Source organism: Hydractinia symbiolongicarpus, chromosome 2 (genome assembly GCF_029227915.1).
Source record: "Hydractinia symbiolongicarpus strain clone_291-10 chromosome 2, HSymV2.1, whole genome shotgun sequence".
In the NCBI taxonomy this organism is placed as follows: Eukaryota; Metazoa; Cnidaria; class Hydrozoa; order Anthoathecata; family Hydractiniidae; genus Hydractinia; species Hydractinia symbiolongicarpus.
In genome coordinates, this window is record NC_079876.1 from 29,563,726 (window position 1) to 29,580,194 (window position 16,469).

General features: G+C 38.1%; 9 non-coding genes across 9 annotated transcripts; all 9 read right to left on the reverse strand.

The window, feature by feature from the left end:
• Positions 1–352: 352 nt before the first annotated feature.
• Positions 353–435, reverse strand: Trnal-uaa (transfer RNA leucine (anticodon UAA)). The gene has a single exon. It is a non-coding gene; the product is annotated as a tRNA-Leu (tRNA).
• Positions 436–1,710: 1,275 nt separating this feature from the next.
• Trnal-uaa (transfer RNA leucine (anticodon UAA)) lies at positions 1,711–1,793 on the reverse strand. Its single transcript has one exon. It is a non-coding gene; the product is annotated as a tRNA-Leu (tRNA).
• A 2,902-nt stretch (positions 1,794–4,695) lies between these two features.
• Positions 4,696–4,778, reverse strand: Trnal-uaa (transfer RNA leucine (anticodon UAA)). Its single transcript has one exon. It is a non-coding gene; the product is annotated as a tRNA-Leu (tRNA).
• An 823-nt stretch (positions 4,779–5,601) lies between these two features.
• Positions 5,602–5,684, reverse strand: Trnal-uaa (transfer RNA leucine (anticodon UAA)). The gene has a single exon. It is a non-coding gene; the product is annotated as a tRNA-Leu (tRNA).
• Positions 5,685–11,909: 6,225 nt separating this feature from the next.
• Positions 11,910–11,992, reverse strand: Trnal-uaa (transfer RNA leucine (anticodon UAA)). The gene has a single exon. It is a non-coding gene; the product is annotated as a tRNA-Leu (tRNA).
• An 821-nt stretch (positions 11,993–12,813) lies between these two features.
• On the reverse strand, positions 12,814–12,896 carry Trnal-uaa (transfer RNA leucine (anticodon UAA)). Its single transcript has one exon. It is a non-coding gene; the product is annotated as a tRNA-Leu (tRNA).
• Positions 12,897–13,923: 1,027 nt separating this feature from the next.
• Trnal-uaa (transfer RNA leucine (anticodon UAA)) lies at positions 13,924–14,006 on the reverse strand. Its single transcript has one exon. It is a non-coding gene; the product is annotated as a tRNA-Leu (tRNA).
• Positions 14,007–14,582: 576 nt separating this feature from the next.
• Trnal-uaa (transfer RNA leucine (anticodon UAA)) lies at positions 14,583–14,665 on the reverse strand. The gene has a single exon. It is a non-coding gene; the product is annotated as a tRNA-Leu (tRNA).
• Positions 14,666–15,489: 824 nt separating this feature from the next.
• Positions 15,490–15,572, reverse strand: Trnal-uaa (transfer RNA leucine (anticodon UAA)). The gene has a single exon. It is a non-coding gene; the product is annotated as a tRNA-Leu (tRNA).
• Positions 15,573–16,469: the final 897 nt, after the last annotated feature.

The window sequence follows — 16,469 nt, forward strand, 5'->3', positions numbered from 1 at the left end:
AAGGTTACTTGAATTTGGAAAGGGTACGGGAAATGAACCTTAGTATTCTAAATCGCCCAAGAGCATTACCATTTGACGAACTTTAGATTTTGTAATAATTTTCCATATTGATAGCTCAACAAAATGAATGGAGCTGCAAAAAAGGATGGTAATATTTGAGATTTGGAGTTTAAATGTTTGAGATATGAAAGGCATTATTGCGCATCGTGAAGTAACGGCTGGTAGAACTATTGGGGCTATTCAACTTCGCCATGTGGGATAATTCAACACAACGTGTCATGTTAACGCATTTCCACGGCAAAACCCTCCAAGCATCCCTCAATCTTTTCATCACACAGGTTAGCCTAGCTAATACCAGAGGTGAGGTTCGAACCCATACGGACAATAGTCCATTGGAACTTAAGTCCAACGCCTTAACCACTCGGCCACCCTGGTTGAAATTTCAGGTTACCAAGGCTACTTGAACTTGGAAAACGTACTGGCAATGAACCTTAGTATTCTAAATCGTGCAAGAGCACTACCATTTGACGACTTTCAGATTTTTTAATAGATTGCCCTTTTAAAAACTCAACAAAATGAATGGAACTGCAAAATAGGATGGTACTATTTGGGATTTTGAGTTTGAAAGTTTCAGATATGGAAGGCATTATTGCGTATCGTGAAGTAACGGCTGGTAAAATTATTGGGGCTATTCTATTTTGCCTTGTGGGATAATTCAACACAACGTATCATGTTAACACATTTCAACGGTTTAAACTCTCCAAGCATCCCTCAATCTTCTTATCACACAGGTTAGCCTAGCTAATACCAGAGGTGGTGTTTGAACCCATGCGGACAATAGACCATTGGAACTTAAGTCCAACGCCTTAACCACTCGGCCACCCTGGTTGAAATTTCAGGTTACCAAGGTTACTTGAACTTGGAAAACGTACTGGCAATGAACCTTAGTATTCTAAATCGTGCAAGAGCACTACCATTTGACGACTTTCAGATTTTTTAATAGATTGCCCTTTTGATAACTCAACAAAATGAATGGAACTGCAAAATGGGATGGTAATATTTGGGATTTTGAGTTTGAAAGTCTCAGATATGGAAGGCATTATTGCGTATCTTGAAGTAACGGCTAGTAAAATTATTGGGGCTATTCTATTTTGCCTTGTGGGATAATTCAACACAACGTATCATGTTAACACATTTCAACGGTTTAAACTCTCCAAGCATCCCTCAATCTTCTTATCACACAGTTTAGCCTAGCTAATACCAGAGGTGGTGTTTGAACCCATGCGGACAATAGACCATTGGAACTTAAGTCTAACGCCTTAACCACTTGGCCATCCTGGTTAAACATTCAGGTTAATAAGGTTACTTGAATTTGGAAAGGGTACGGGAAATGAACCTTAGTATTCTAAATCGCCCAAGAGCATTACCATTTGACGAACTTCAGATTTTGTAATAATTTTCCATCTTGATAGCTCAACAAAATGAATGGAGCAGCAAAAAAGGATGGTAATATTTGAGATTTGGAGTTTAAATGTTTGAGATATGAAAGGCATTATTGCGCATCGTGAAGTAACGGCTGGTAGAACTATTGGGGCTATTCAACTTCGCCATGTGGGATAATTCAACACAACGTGTCATGTTAACGCATTTCCACGGCAAAACCCTCCAAGCATCCCTCAATCTTTTTATCACACAGGTTAGCCTAGCTAATACCAGAGGTGAGGTTCGAACCCATACGGACAATAGTCCATTGGAACTTAAGTCCAACGCCTTAACCACTCGGCCACCCTGGTTTAAATTTCAGGTTACCAAGGCTACTTGAACTTGGAAAACGTACTGGCAATGAACCTTAGTATTCTAAATCGTGCAAGAGCACTACCATTTGACGACTTTCAGATTTTTTAATAGATTGCCCTTTTAAAAACTCAACAAAATGCATGGAACTGCAAAATGGGATGGTACTATTTGGGATTTTGAGTTTGAAAGTTTCAGATATGGAAGGCATTATTGCGTATCGTGAAGTAACGGCTGGTAAAATTATTGGGGCTATTCTATTTTGCCTTGTGGGATAATTCAACACAACGTATCATGTTAACACATTTCAACGGTTTAAACTCTCCAAGCATCCCTCAATCTTCTTATCACACAGGTTAGCCTAGCTAATACCAGAGGTGGTGTTTGAACCCATGCGGACAATAGACCATTGGAACTTAAGTCTAACGCCTTAACCACTCGGCCACCCTGGTTGAACATTCAGGTTAATAAGGTTACTTGAATTTGGAAAGAGTACGGGAAATGAACCTTAGTATTCTAAATCGCCCAAGAGCATTACCATTTGACGAAATTCAGATTTTGTAATAATTTTCCATCTTGATAGCTCAACAAAATTGATGGAGCTGCGAAAAAGGATGGTAATATTTAGGATTTTGAGTTTGAAAGTTTCAGATATGGAAGGCATTATTGCGTATCGTGAAGTAACGGCTAGTAAAATTATTGGCGCTATTCTATTTTGCCCTGTGGGATAATTCAACACAACGTATCATTTTAACACATTTCCACGGTTTAAACTTTCCAAGCATCCCTCAATCTTCTTATCACACAGGTTAGCCTAGCTAATACCAGAGATGGGGTTGAAACCATGTGGACAATAGTCCATTGGAACTTAAGTCTAACGCCTTAACCACTCGGCCACCCTGGTTGAAATTTCAGGTTACCAAGGTTATTTGAACTTGGAAAACGTACTGGCAATGAACCTTAGTATTCTAAATCGCGCAAGAGCACTACCATTTGACGACCTTCAGATTTTTCAATAATTTGCCCTTTTGATAACTCAACAAAATGAATGGAACTGCAAAATGGGATGGTACTCTTTGGGATTTTGAGTTTGAAAGTTTCAGATATGGAAGGCATTATTGCGTATCGTGAAGTAACGGCTAGTAAAATTATTGGCGCTATTCTATTTTGCCCTGTGGGATAATTCAACACAACGTGTCATTTTAACACATTTCCACGGTTTAAACTTTCCAAGCATCCCTCAATCTTCTTATCACACAGGTTAGCCTAGCTAATACCAGAGATGGGGTTGAAACCAACCACTTAAGTCCAACGCCTTAACCACTCGGCCACCCTGGTTGAACATTCAGGTTAATAAGGTTACTTGAATTTGGAAAGGGTACGGGAAATGAACCTTAGTATTCTAAATCGCGCAAGAGCACTACCATTTGACGACCTTCAGATTTTTCAATAATTTGCCCTTTTGATAACTCAACAAAATGAATGGAACTGCAAAAAAGGATGGTAATATTTGAGATTTGGAGTTTAAATGTTTGAGATATGAAAGGCATTATTGCGCATCGTGAAGTAACGGCTGGTAGAACTATTGGGGCTATTCAACTTCGCCATGTGGGATATTTCAACACAACGTGTCATGTTAACGCATTTCCACGGCAAAACCCTCCAAGCATCCCTCAATCTTTTTATCACACAGGTTAGCCTAGCTAATACCAGAGGTGAGGTTCGCACCCATACGGACAATAGTCCATTGGAACTTAAGTCCAACGCCTTAACCACTCGGCCACCCTGGTTGAAATTTCAGGTTACCAAGGCTACTTGAACTTGGAAAACGTACTGGCAATGAACCTTAGTATTCTAAATCGTGCAAGAGCACTACCATTTGACGACTTTCAGATTTTTTAATAGATTGCCCTTTTAAAAACTCAACAAAATGATTTACGGTTTAAACTCTCCAAGCATCCCTCAATCTTCTTATCACACAGGTAAGCCTAGCTAATACCAGAGGTGGTGTTTGAACCCATGCGGACAATAGACCATTGGAACTTAAGTCTAACGCCTTAACCACTCGGCCACCCTGGTTGAACATTCAGGTTAATAAGGTTACTTGAATTTGGAAAGGGTACGGGAAATGAACCTTAGTATTCTAAATCGCCCAAGAGCATTACCATTTGACGAACTTCAGATTTTGTAATAATTTTCCATCTTGATAGCTCAACAAAATGAATGGAGCTGCGAAAAAGGATGGTAATATTTAGGATTTGGAGTTTGAATGTTTGAGATATGGAAGGCATTATTGCGCATCGTGAAGTAACGGCTGGTAGAACCATTGGGGTTATTCAACTTCGCCATGTGGGATAATTCAACACAACGTGTCATGTTAACGCATTTCCACTGCAAAACCCTCCAAGCATCCCTCAATCTTCTTATCACACAGGTTAGCCTAGCTAATACCAGAGGTGAGGTTCGAACCCTTACGGACAATAGTCCATTGGAACTTAAGTCCAACGCCTTAACCACTCGGCCAACCTGGTTGAAATTTCAGGTTACCAAGGTTACTTCAACTTGGAAAACGTACTGGCAATGAACCTTAGTATTCTAAATCGAGCAAGAGCACTACCATTTGACGTACTTCAGATTTTTTAATAATTTGCCCTTTTGATAACTCAAAAAAATGAATGGAACTGCAAAATGGGATGGTAATACTTGGGATTTTGAGTTTGAAAGTTTCAGATATGGAAGGCATTATTGCGTATCGTGAAGTAAAGGCTGGTAGAATAATTGGGGATATTCTATTTTGCCCTGTTGGATAATTCAACACAACGTATCAGGTTAACGCATTTCCACGGTTAAAACTCTCCAAGCATCCCTCAATCTTCATATCACATAGGTTAGCCTAGCTAATACCAGAGGTGAGGTTCGAACCCATACGGACAATAGTCCTTTGGAACTTAAGTCCAACGCCTTAACCACTCGGCCACCCTGGTTGAAATTTCAGGTTACCAAGGCTACTTGAACTTGGAAAACGTACTGGCAATGAACCTTAGTATTCTAAATCGTGCAAGAGCACTACCATTTGACGACTTTCAGATTTTTTAATAGATTGCCCTTTTAAAAACTCAACAAAATGAATGGAACTGCAAAATGGGATGGTACTATTTGGGATTTTGAGTTTAAAAGTTTCAGATATGGAAGGCATTATTGCGTATCGTGAAGTAACGGCTGGTAAAATTATTGGGGCTATTCTATTTTGCCTTGTGGGATAATTCAACACAACGTATCATGTTAACACATTTCCACGGTTTAAACTCTCCAAGCATCCCTCAATCTTCTTATCACACAGGTTAGCCTAGCTAATACCAGAGGTGGTGTTTGAACCCATGCGGACAATAGACCATTGGAACTTAAGTCTAACGCCTTAACCACTCGGCCACCCTGGTTGAACATTCAGGTTAATAAGGTTACTTGAATTTGGAAAGGGTACGGGAAATGAACCTTAGTATTCTAAATCGCCCAAGAGCATTACCATTTGACGAACTTCAGATTTTGTAATAATTTTCCATCTTGATAGCTCAACAAAATGAATGGAGCTGCAAAAAAGGATGGTAATATTTAGGATTTGGAGTTTGAATGTTTGAGATATGGAAGGCATTATTGCGCATCGTGAAGTAACGGCTGGTAGAACCATTTGGGCTATTCAACTTCGCCATGTGGGATAATTCAACACAACGTGTCATGTTAACACATTTCCACGGTTAAAACTCTCCGAGCATCCCTTAATCTTCTTATCACACAGGTTAGCCTAGCTAATAACAGAGGTGGGGTTCGAACCCATGCGGACAATAGTCCATTGGAACTTAAGTCCAACGCCTTAACCACTCGGCCACCCTGGTTGAAATTTCATGTTAATAAGGTTACTTGAACTTGGAAAAAGTACTGGCAATGAATCTTATTATTTTAAATCGCGCAAGAGCATTACCATTTGACGACCTTCAGATTTTTCAATAATTTGCCCTTTTGATAACTCAACAAAATGAATGGAACTGCAAAAAAGGAGGGTAATATTTGGGACTGGAATTTGAATGTTTAAGATATGGAAGGAATGATTGCGCATTGTGAAAGAACGGCTGGTACAACTATTGCAGCTATTCTACTCTCCAAGTTCGATACTTTGCCACAACGAGTCATGGCAAACACACTTCCACGTTTAAATTCTCCAAGCATCCTCCAATTATCTTATCAAAAACGTTAACCTAGCTAATAACAGAGGTGGTGTTCGAACCCACTCGGACAAGCGTCCATTGGAACTTAAGTCCAACACCTTATCCACTCGGCCACGCCGGTTGAATATTCAGGTTAATAAGGTTACTTAAACTAGGAAAAAGTACTGGCAATGAATCTTAGTATTCTAAATCGTGTAAGAGCATTGACATCTGTCGACCTTCTTATCTCTTTAATAATTTGCCGCTTTCATAATTCAACAAATTGGGTATGTGTAAGAGCATTGACATCTGTCGACCTTCTTATTTATTTAATAATTCGCAGCTTTGATAATTCATTAAATTGCCTGGAACTGCAAAAAGAGATGTAATCTTTGAGATTTTGAATTTGAAATTTGGTGACATGGAATGAGTAATTGCGTATCGTGATATAACGGCTAGTACAACTATTGCAGCTATTCTACCTCTCCAAGTTCGATACTTCGCAACAATGTGTCATGGCAAACACATTTCCACGTTTAAATTCTCCAAGCATCCTTCAATCATCTTATCAAAAACGTTAACCTAGCTAATAACAGAGATGGGGTTCGAACCCACTCGGAGAAACGTTCATTGGAGCTTAAGTCCAACGCCTTAACCACTCGGCCATCCTGGTTGAATATTCAGGTAAATAAGGTTACTTGAACTTGGAAGAAGTACTGGCAATGAACCTTACTATTTTAAATCGCACAAGAGCATTAACATCTGTCGATCTTCTTATTTCTTTAATAATTTGCCGTTTTGATAATTCAACAAATTGATTGGAACTGCAAAAAAGGAGGGTAATATTTGGGACTGGAATTTGAATGTTTAAGATATGGAAGGAATGATTGCGCATTGTGAAAGAACGGCTGGTACAACTATTGCAGCTATTCTACTCTCCAAGTTCGATACTTTGCCACAACGAGTCATGGCAAACACACTTCCACGTTTAAATTCTCCAAGCATCCTCCAATTATCTTATCAAAAACGTTAACCTAGCTAATAACAGAGGTGGTGTTCGAACCCACTCGGACAAGCGTCCATTGGAACTTAAGTCCAACACCTTATCCACTCGGCCACCCTGGTTGAATATTCAGGTTAATAAGGTTACTTAAACTAGGAAAAAGTACTGGCAATGAATCTTAGTATTCTAAATCGTGTAAGAGCATTGACATCTGTCGACCTTCTTATCTCTTTAATAATTTGCCGCTTTCATAATTCAACAAATTGGGTAAGTGTAAGAGCATTGACATCTGTCGACCTTCTTATTTATTTAATAATTTGCAGCTTTGATAATTCATTAAATTGCCTGGAACTGCAAAAAGAGATGTAATCTTTGAGATTTTGAATTTGAAATTTGGTGACATGGAATGAGTAATTGCGTATCGTGATATGACGGCTAGTACAACTATTGCAGCTATTCTACCTCTCCAAGTTCGATACTTCGCAACAATGTGTCATGGCAAACACATTTCCACGTTTAAATTCTCCAAGCATCCTTCAATCTTCTTATCACACAGGTTAGCCTAGCTAATACCAGAGGTGGGGTTCGAACCCACTCGGAGAAACGTTCATTGGAACTTAAGTCCAACGCCGTAACCACTCGGCCACCCTGGTTGAATATTCAGGTAAATAAGGTTACTTGAACTTGGAAGAAGTACTGGCAAGGAACCTTACTATTTTAAATCGCACAAGAGCATTAACATCTGTCGATCTTCTTATTTCTTTAATAATTTGCCGTTTTGATAATTCAACAAAATGATTGGAACTGCAAAAAAATATGGTAATGTTTGGGATCGTGAGTTTGAAAATTTGAGATATGGAAGGAAAAATTGCGCATTGCGAAATAACGGCTGGGACAACTATTGCAGCTATTCTACCTCTCCAAGTTCGGTACTTCGCAACAACGTGTCATGGCAAACACATTTCCACGTTTAAATTCTGCAAGCATCCTTCAATCATCTTATCAAATACGTTAACTTGGCTAATAACAGAGATGGGTTTCGAACCCACTCGAAGAAACGTTCATTGGAGCTTATGTCCAACGCCTTAACCACTCGGCCACCCTTGTTGAATATTCAGGTTAATTAGGTTACTTGAGTTTGAAAAGGGTACGTGAAATAAACCTTAGTATTCCAAATCGCCCAAGAGCATTACCATTTGACGAACTTCAGATTTTTTAATAATTTTCCATTTTGATAGGTCAACAAAAGGAATGGAGCTCCAAAAAGTGATAGTAATATTTGGGATTTTGAGTATGAAATTTTGAGATATGGAAGGCATAATTGCGCATCGTGAAATAACGGCTTGTAGAATTATTGGTGCTATTTCATTTCGCCATGTGCGATACTTCACAACAACGTATCATGTTAACATATCTCCACGGTTAAAACTCTCCAAGCATCCCTCAATTTTCTTATTATTATTATATTATTAAAAATTTTTTTTACATTGACGTGTAAAAAAAATAAAAAAAAATTCTAGCTTCTCGGGAAAAGTCGCTAATTAAAGTCAATGAAGAAGGCAATTAATTTAGTTAATTTGACTTCTTTGCTTTGCATATCATCATCCTGAGATAAAGGATGGTTAGACTATAGCTTTTATTTTTGAGATCCTATATATTGCAAGGAAGTGGTATGCCAGAAAATTCGGGAAAAAAAAAACACAACAAAAACAAATCGCAAAATGCTATAAATACTAAATAAAAGTCTGCCTGTCAAATAAAACCTAATCCATTAATATACGGTTTGCACAACCTACAAGGGCAACTTTCTGGATTCCATTTCTTAATTTTTGACTTAAACTCTTGTAACGTTTCAGATGTTTTTATATTTGATGGTATCATCTGCCACAATTTTGGCGCAAAATTTGAGATAGTTTCAGTGCCATAAGTAGACGTTTTTGCTGTGCGATAGCAAAGTTCTCTTTCATTTCTCAAATTATAAGTGCTACTACGGAACAGAAAAATATCACTTATTATATCAGGTGAGAGTTTGTTTTTAGCTTTATATATATCTATAGCTAGTGTTTCAAGATTTTTTCCGTGTATCGTTTTTGATTTATCTCTATGTAACAGTTCCTTAAATGTTGATGTATGGTCACAATAGATTATTCGAAGTGCTCTTACATGCAGATTATTAATTCTGTTATTCAATGTTCTATTGTGGAACATCCATATCAAAGGACAGTAACTGAATTGAGAGGTAACAAAAGCCTTCATAATAACTCTTCTTTTTTGAGTATTCATGTAAGGTGCAACACGCGCTAACGCATATAGTTTTTGGCTGGTTTTTTGACATAAGTCCGTTACATGCGAATCAAATTTTAATTTCCGATCAATTTTTATTCCTAACAGTTTCTGTTGGTCACTGTTTTCAATGTACGTGTCTCCAACGACAGCTTTTGTATCAAGTGGTAAACTAGAAAGAAGATGGCTCTTTGCTTCATTGGCTTTCATACCGTTTTCAGCAAACCATATAAACATTCTTTTTGCTGTTTTTTCAAGGTCTTCTACAACTTGATTTTTATCAGACCCATACGTATATGGGGTGTTGTCGTCTGTGTAGCTAGCTATATCAGTTTCAATCGTTATCAGAAATAAATCTATCAGGAAAACGTTGAAGAGTAGTGGGCCTAAAATAGACCCTTGTGGCACACCAAATAAGATGTCGAGTAACGTACTAAATGAGTTGTTTATTTTAACTCTTTGTTTCCGGCCAGTTAAATAGCTATGTATTAATCTCAAAACATCCTTGTCAAACCCATAAGCGTGCAGTTTAGCAATGGTAAATCGTGATTTATACAGTCAAAAGCTTTAGACAAGTCTGTCAATAACGCTGCGTAAGATCCTTTATTATCTAGGCTTTTTTTTACATTTTTCGATCATTGCTATAAGGCATTGCTGCGTACTAAAACCTCTCCGAAAACCACACTGCTGCTTGTTAAAAATAGGTTGAAAAAAAGCTTCAATTTGTTCGTATAAGCATTTTTCGAATATCTTAGAGATATTAGGCAGTATACTGACCGGGCGGTAGTTACACTTGTCCGTACGGTCCTCCTTTTTAAAAACTGGAATGACGTCTGCGTTCTTAAGGCTTTTTGGAAAATTGGATTGGTCGATGTTATAATTTATGCTATTGCACAAAACATTTCCAAAAATGTCAGAATTTTCCTGTATTATTTTCGTTGGAATGTCAGACTGCTGTGTAGTTTTATTTTTATCCAAATCTTTAATTTTTTTTGTAACATCAGATAGGCTGACACGTCTAAAAGAAAGCTTTTTACCAGACTCGCCATAAAACTGTTTGATTTTGACAACACTTGGATGATTAGCAAATTTTGATAACGAGGTCTCAATAGATTTATCATTAAAAATATTATCATTTTGTGGATTTTCATTTAGCTTGATTCTAAGATTGGGAACAAGGTTGCAAAAATAATCATTGAAAATCGATGCTATTTCAAGGTCATCAGTGATAGTTTTTCCATTTTCAACTAATGTTATCAGCTCTTTGTTTTTGACTTTCTCAGTAAAGCAAGGTTTAACTGTGTTCCAGAACTTTTTATTATCTGTAACACTTTTAATCTCTAAATTGTTATAGTAGGTTTCTTTACTTCTTTTGTACTAGTTTGACACATTTATTTCTTTGCTTTTTAAAAGCAGTTTTAGTTTCATCGCTTTTGTTTTTTAAGTATTTTTTTCTTAGTCTAGATCTAGTCATTATTGCCTTATTTAACTCTTTATTCATAAAAGGTGCTTGGTTGGTTCTCAAATATTTCGTTTTCTTTGGAGCATGTATATTAAGAGTGTTCATGACTTTGTTCAAAGATGCTTCAAGATCAATACCTAAGAAATCGGTTTCATTTAACGATTTAAAAAGGTCCCCCCGGAAAGTTTCATGGTCAAATTTTTTGTAGTCCCTATATTGTTGTATGTTCGGTTTACCCTTTTTAAATTTAGTTTTCATAAAAGTCACAGTCATCTTGTGGAAGTCAGATAAGCCTGTTTCCACAGTGTGTTGAAAGCTTGATGATTTGTTAGTAAGGATCAAGTCGATGCAAGTTGGCTTGCATTGGCTTTTAAAACAAGTAGGCTCTTTTACAAGGTTATGCAAACCATACATTTTTGCAAAATCAGAAAGTGGAATTTCGCTTGGTTCAGCATTGAAATCACCGATCACAAGAAGATTGTCATAAGTAGCAGAATGTTTAGCAAGTTCCTCTTCAATATATTGCAAATGTTTTTTCAAATTTTGTTTATGAGGGTTGTATACGCAACAGAGGAGCCACTTTTGTTTCCTCAGATTTATTTCCACTAATAAGTATTCTGCATGGTTTTAAAATTTACAGGTAATGGGTCGGGATGGAATATCTTGCCGTAAATACAGCAGAATACCCCCACCGAAACAGTCTCGGTCTAGCCTGTATGGTTTGGTATAGCCATTGATAAAAAATTGTGCTGTGGGAAAAGAGTTGTCGATTTTAGACTCTGAGACCATCAAATTGTCAAGATTACCATCTACAGTCGCAGAAAGCATCTCAAATTTGTTTCTTATTGAGTTGATATTTATATGCCCAATAGCTACTCTATGAAGGTTTTTAATGCGCAAGTTATTTAATCTCGTATGAGCGTTTAACTCGCAGGGAATAGAATTGGAACTTGCAAAATACTGTGCTGGCTCAGAGTTGTTATGACTTTGTTCGCAAATTTCAGAACACCATGATGATACATAACTATCGTTAGTGTGATCATTGTGTAAAAAATTTGTAATTTGATTTTCATCCCCGTTTTCAAACACTTCTTTTTCAATTTCATTTGAAGTGCTTAACGAGGGTAAAAATCAGATTCACACATATCACACAGGTTACCGTAGCTAATACCAGAGATGGGGTTCGAACCCACGCGGACAATCGTCCATTGGAAATTAAGTCCAACGCCTTAACCACTCGGCCACCCTGGTTGAAATTTCAAGTTAATAAGGTTACTTGAACTTGGAAAAAGTACTGGCAATGAATCTTATTATTTTAAATCGCGCAAGAGCATTACCATTTGACGATCTTCAGACTTTTCAATAATTTGCCGTTTTGATAACTCAACAAAATGAATGGAACTGCAAAATGGGATGGTAATATTTGGGATTTTGAGTTTGAAAGTTTCAGATGTGGAAGGCATTATTGCGTATCGTGAAGTAACGGCTGGTAGAATTATTGGGGCTATTCTATTTTGCCCTGTGGGATAATTCAACACAACGTATCATGTTAACACATTTCCACGGTTAAAACTCTGCAAGCATCCCTCAATCTTCTTATCACACAGGTTAGCCTAGCTAATACCAGAGGTGGGGTTCGAACCCATGCGGACAATAGTCCATTGGAACTTAAGTCCAACGCCTTAACCACTTGGCCACCCTTGTTGAAATTTCAAGTTAATAAGGTTACTTGAACTTGGAAAAAGTACTGTCAATGAATCTTATTATTTCAAATCGCGCAAAAGCATTTCCATTTGACGACCTTCATATTTTTTAATAATTTTCCATTTTGAAAGCCAACAAAATGAATGGAGCTGTAAAAAAGGATGGTAATATTTGGGATTTTGAGTTTGAATGTTTGAGATATGGAAGGCATTATTGCGCATCGTGAAGTAACGGCTGGTAGAACTATTGGGGCTACTCTATTTCACCATGCGGGATAATTCAACACAACGTGTCATGTTAACGCATTTCTACGGCAAAACCCTCCAAGCATCCCTCAATCTTCTTATCACACAGGTTAGCCTAGCTAATACCAGAGGTGGGGTTCAAACCCATGCGGACAATAGTCCATTGGAACTTAAGTCCAACGCCTTAACCACTCGGCCACCCTGGTTGAAATTTCAAGTTAATAAGGTTACTTGAACTTGGAAAACAACGTATCATGTTAACACATTTCCACGGTTAAAACTCTCCAAGCATCCCTCAATCTTCTTATCACACAGGTTAGCCTAGCTAATACCAGAGGCGGGGTTCGAATCCATGCGGACAATAGTCCATTGGAACTTAAGTCCAACGCCTTAACCACTCGGCCATCCTGGTTGAAATTTCAAGTTAATAAGGTTACTTGAACTTGGAAAAAGTACTGGCAATGAATCTTATTATTTTAAATCGCGCAAGAGCATTACCATTTGACGACCTTCACATTTTTGAATAATTTGCCCTTTTGATAACTCAACAAAATGAATGGAACTGCAAAATGGGATGGTAATATTTGGGATTTTGAGTTTGAAAGTTTCAGATATGGAAGGCATTATTGCGTATCGTGAAGTAACGGCTGGTAGAATTATTGGGGCTATTCTATTTTGCCCTGTGGGATAATTCAACACAACGTATCATGTTAACACATTTCCACGGTTAAAACTCTGCAAGCATCCCTCAATCTTCTTATCACACAGGTTAGCCTAGCTAATACCAGAGGTGGGGTTCGAACCCATGCGGACAATAGTCCATTGGAACTTAAGTCCAACGCCTTAACCACTTGGCCACCCTTGTTGAAATTTCAAGTTAATAAGGTTACTTGAACTTGGAAAAAGTACTGTCAATGAATCTTATTATTTCAAATCGCGCAAAAGCATTTCCATTTGACGACCTTCATATTTTTTAATAATTTTCCATTTTGAAAGCCAACAAAATGAATGGAGCTGTAAAAAAGGATGGTAATATTTGGGATTTTGAGTTTGAATGTTTGAGATATGGAAGGCATTATTGCGCATCGTGAAGTAACGGCTGGTAGAACTATTGGGGCTACTCTATTTCGCCATGCGGGATAATTCAACACAACGTGTCATGTTAACGCATTTCTACGGCAAAACCCTCCAAGCATCCCTCAATCTTCTTATCACACAGGTTAGCCTAGCTAATACCAGAGGTGGGGTTCAAACCCATGCGGACAATAGTCCATTGGAACTTAAGTCCAACGCCTTAACCACTCGGCCACCCTGGTTGAAATTTCAAGTTAATAAGGTTACTTGAACTTGGAAAACAACGTATCATGTTAACACATTTCCACGGTTAAAACTCTCCAAGCATCCCTCAATCTTCTTATCACACAGGTTAGCCTAGCTAATACCAGAGGCGGGGTTCGAATCCATGCGGACAATAGTCCATTGGAACTTAAGTCCAACGCCTTAACCACTCGGCCATCCTGGTTGAAATTTCAAGTTAATAAGGTTACTTGAACTTGGAAAAAGTACTGGCAATGAATCTTATTATTTTAAATCGCGCAAGAGCATTACCATTTGACGACCTTCACATTTTTGAATAATTTGCCCTTTTGATAACTCAACAAAATGAATGGAACTGCAAAATGGGATGGTAATATTTGGGATTTTGAGTTTGAAAGTTTCAGATATGGAAGGCATTATTGCGTATCGTGAAGTAACGGCTGGTAGAATTATTGGGGCTATTCTATTTTGCCCTGTGGGATAATTCAACACAACGTATCATGTTAACACATTCCTACGGTTAAAACTCGCCAGGCATCCCTCAATCTTTTTATCACACAGGTTAGCCTAGCTAATACCAGAGATGGGGTTCGAACCCATGCGGACAATAGTCCATTTGAACTTAAGTCCAACGCCTTAACCACTCGGCCACCCTGGTTGAAATTTCAAGTTAATAAGGTTACTTGAACTTGGAAAAAGTACTGGCAATGAATCTTATTATTTTAAATGGCGCAAGAGCATTACCATATGACGACCTTCAGATTTTTCAATAATTTGCCGTTTTGATAACTCAACAGATTGACTGGAACTGCAAAAAAATATGGCAATATCTGTGATTTTGAGTTTGAAAGTTTGAGACATGGAAGGAATAATTGCGCATTGTGAAATAACGGCTGGTACAACTATTGCAGCTGTTCTACCTCTCCAAGTTCGATACTTCGCCACAACGTGTCATGGCAAACACATTTCCACGATTAAAACTCTACAAGCATCCCTCAATCTTCTTATCACACAGGTTAGCCTAGCTAATACCAGAGGTGAGGTTCGAACACACGCGGACAATCGTCCATTGAAACTTAAGTCCAACGCCTTAACCACTCGGCCACCCTGGTTGAACATTCATGTTAATAAGGTTACTTGAATTTGGAAAGGGTACGGGAAATGAACCTTGGTATTCTAAATCGCCCAAGAGCATTACCATTTGACGACCTTCAGTGTTTTTAATAATTTGCCGTTTTGATAACTCAACAAAATGAATGGAACCGCAAGATCGGATGGTAATATCTGGGATTTAGAGCTTGAAAGTTTGAGATATGGAAGGCATAATTGCGCATCGTGAAATAACGGCTTGTAGAATTATTGGTGCTATTCCATTTCGCCATGTGCGATATTTCACCACAAGGTATCATGTTAACGCATTTCCACGGTTAAAACTCTCCAAGCGTCCCTCAATCTTCTTATCACACAGGTTAGCCTAGCTAATACCAGAGGTGGGGTTCGAACCCACGCGGACAATCGTCCATTGGAACTTAAGTCCAACGCCTTAACCACTCGGCCACCCTTGTTGAAATTTCAAGTTAATAAGGTTACTTGAACTTGGAAAAAGTACTGTCAATGAATCTTATTATTTTAAATCGCGCAAGAGCATTACCATTTGACTACCTTCATATTTTTTGATAATTTTCCATTTTGAAAGCCAACAAAATGAATGGAGCTGTAAAAAAGGATGGTAATATTTGGGATTTTGAGTTTAAAAATTTGAAAAATGGAAGGACTAATTGCGCATTTTGAAATAACGGCTGGTACAACTATTGCAGTTGTTCTATTTCTCCAGGTTCGATACTTCGCCAGAACGTGTCATGGCAAACACATTTCCACGTTTAAATTCTCCAAGCATCCCTCAATCTTCTTATCACACAGGTTAGCCTAGCTAGTACCACAGGTGGGGTTCGAACCCACGCGGACAATAGTCCATTGGAAATTAAGTCCAACGCCTTAACAACTCGGCCACCCTTGTTGAAATCTCAAGTTAATAAGGTTACTTGAACTTGGAAAAAGTACTGTCAATGAATCTTATTATTTTAAATCGCGCAAGAGCATTACCATTTGACTACCTTCATATTTTTTGATAATTTTCCATTTTGAAAGCCAACAAAATGAATGGAGCTGTAAAAAAGGATGGTAATATTTGGGATTTTGAGTTTGGATGTTTGAGATATGGAAGGCATTATTGCGCATCGTGAAGTAACGGCTGGTAGAACTATTGGGGCTATTCTATTTCGCCATGTGGGATAATTCAACACAACGTGTCATGTTAACGCATTTCTACGGCAAAACCGTCCAAGCATCCCTCAATCTTCTTATCACACAGGTTAGCCTAGCTAATACCAGAGGTGGGGTTCAAACCCATGAGGACAATAGTCTATTGGAACTTAAGTCCAACGCCTTAACCACTCGGCCAC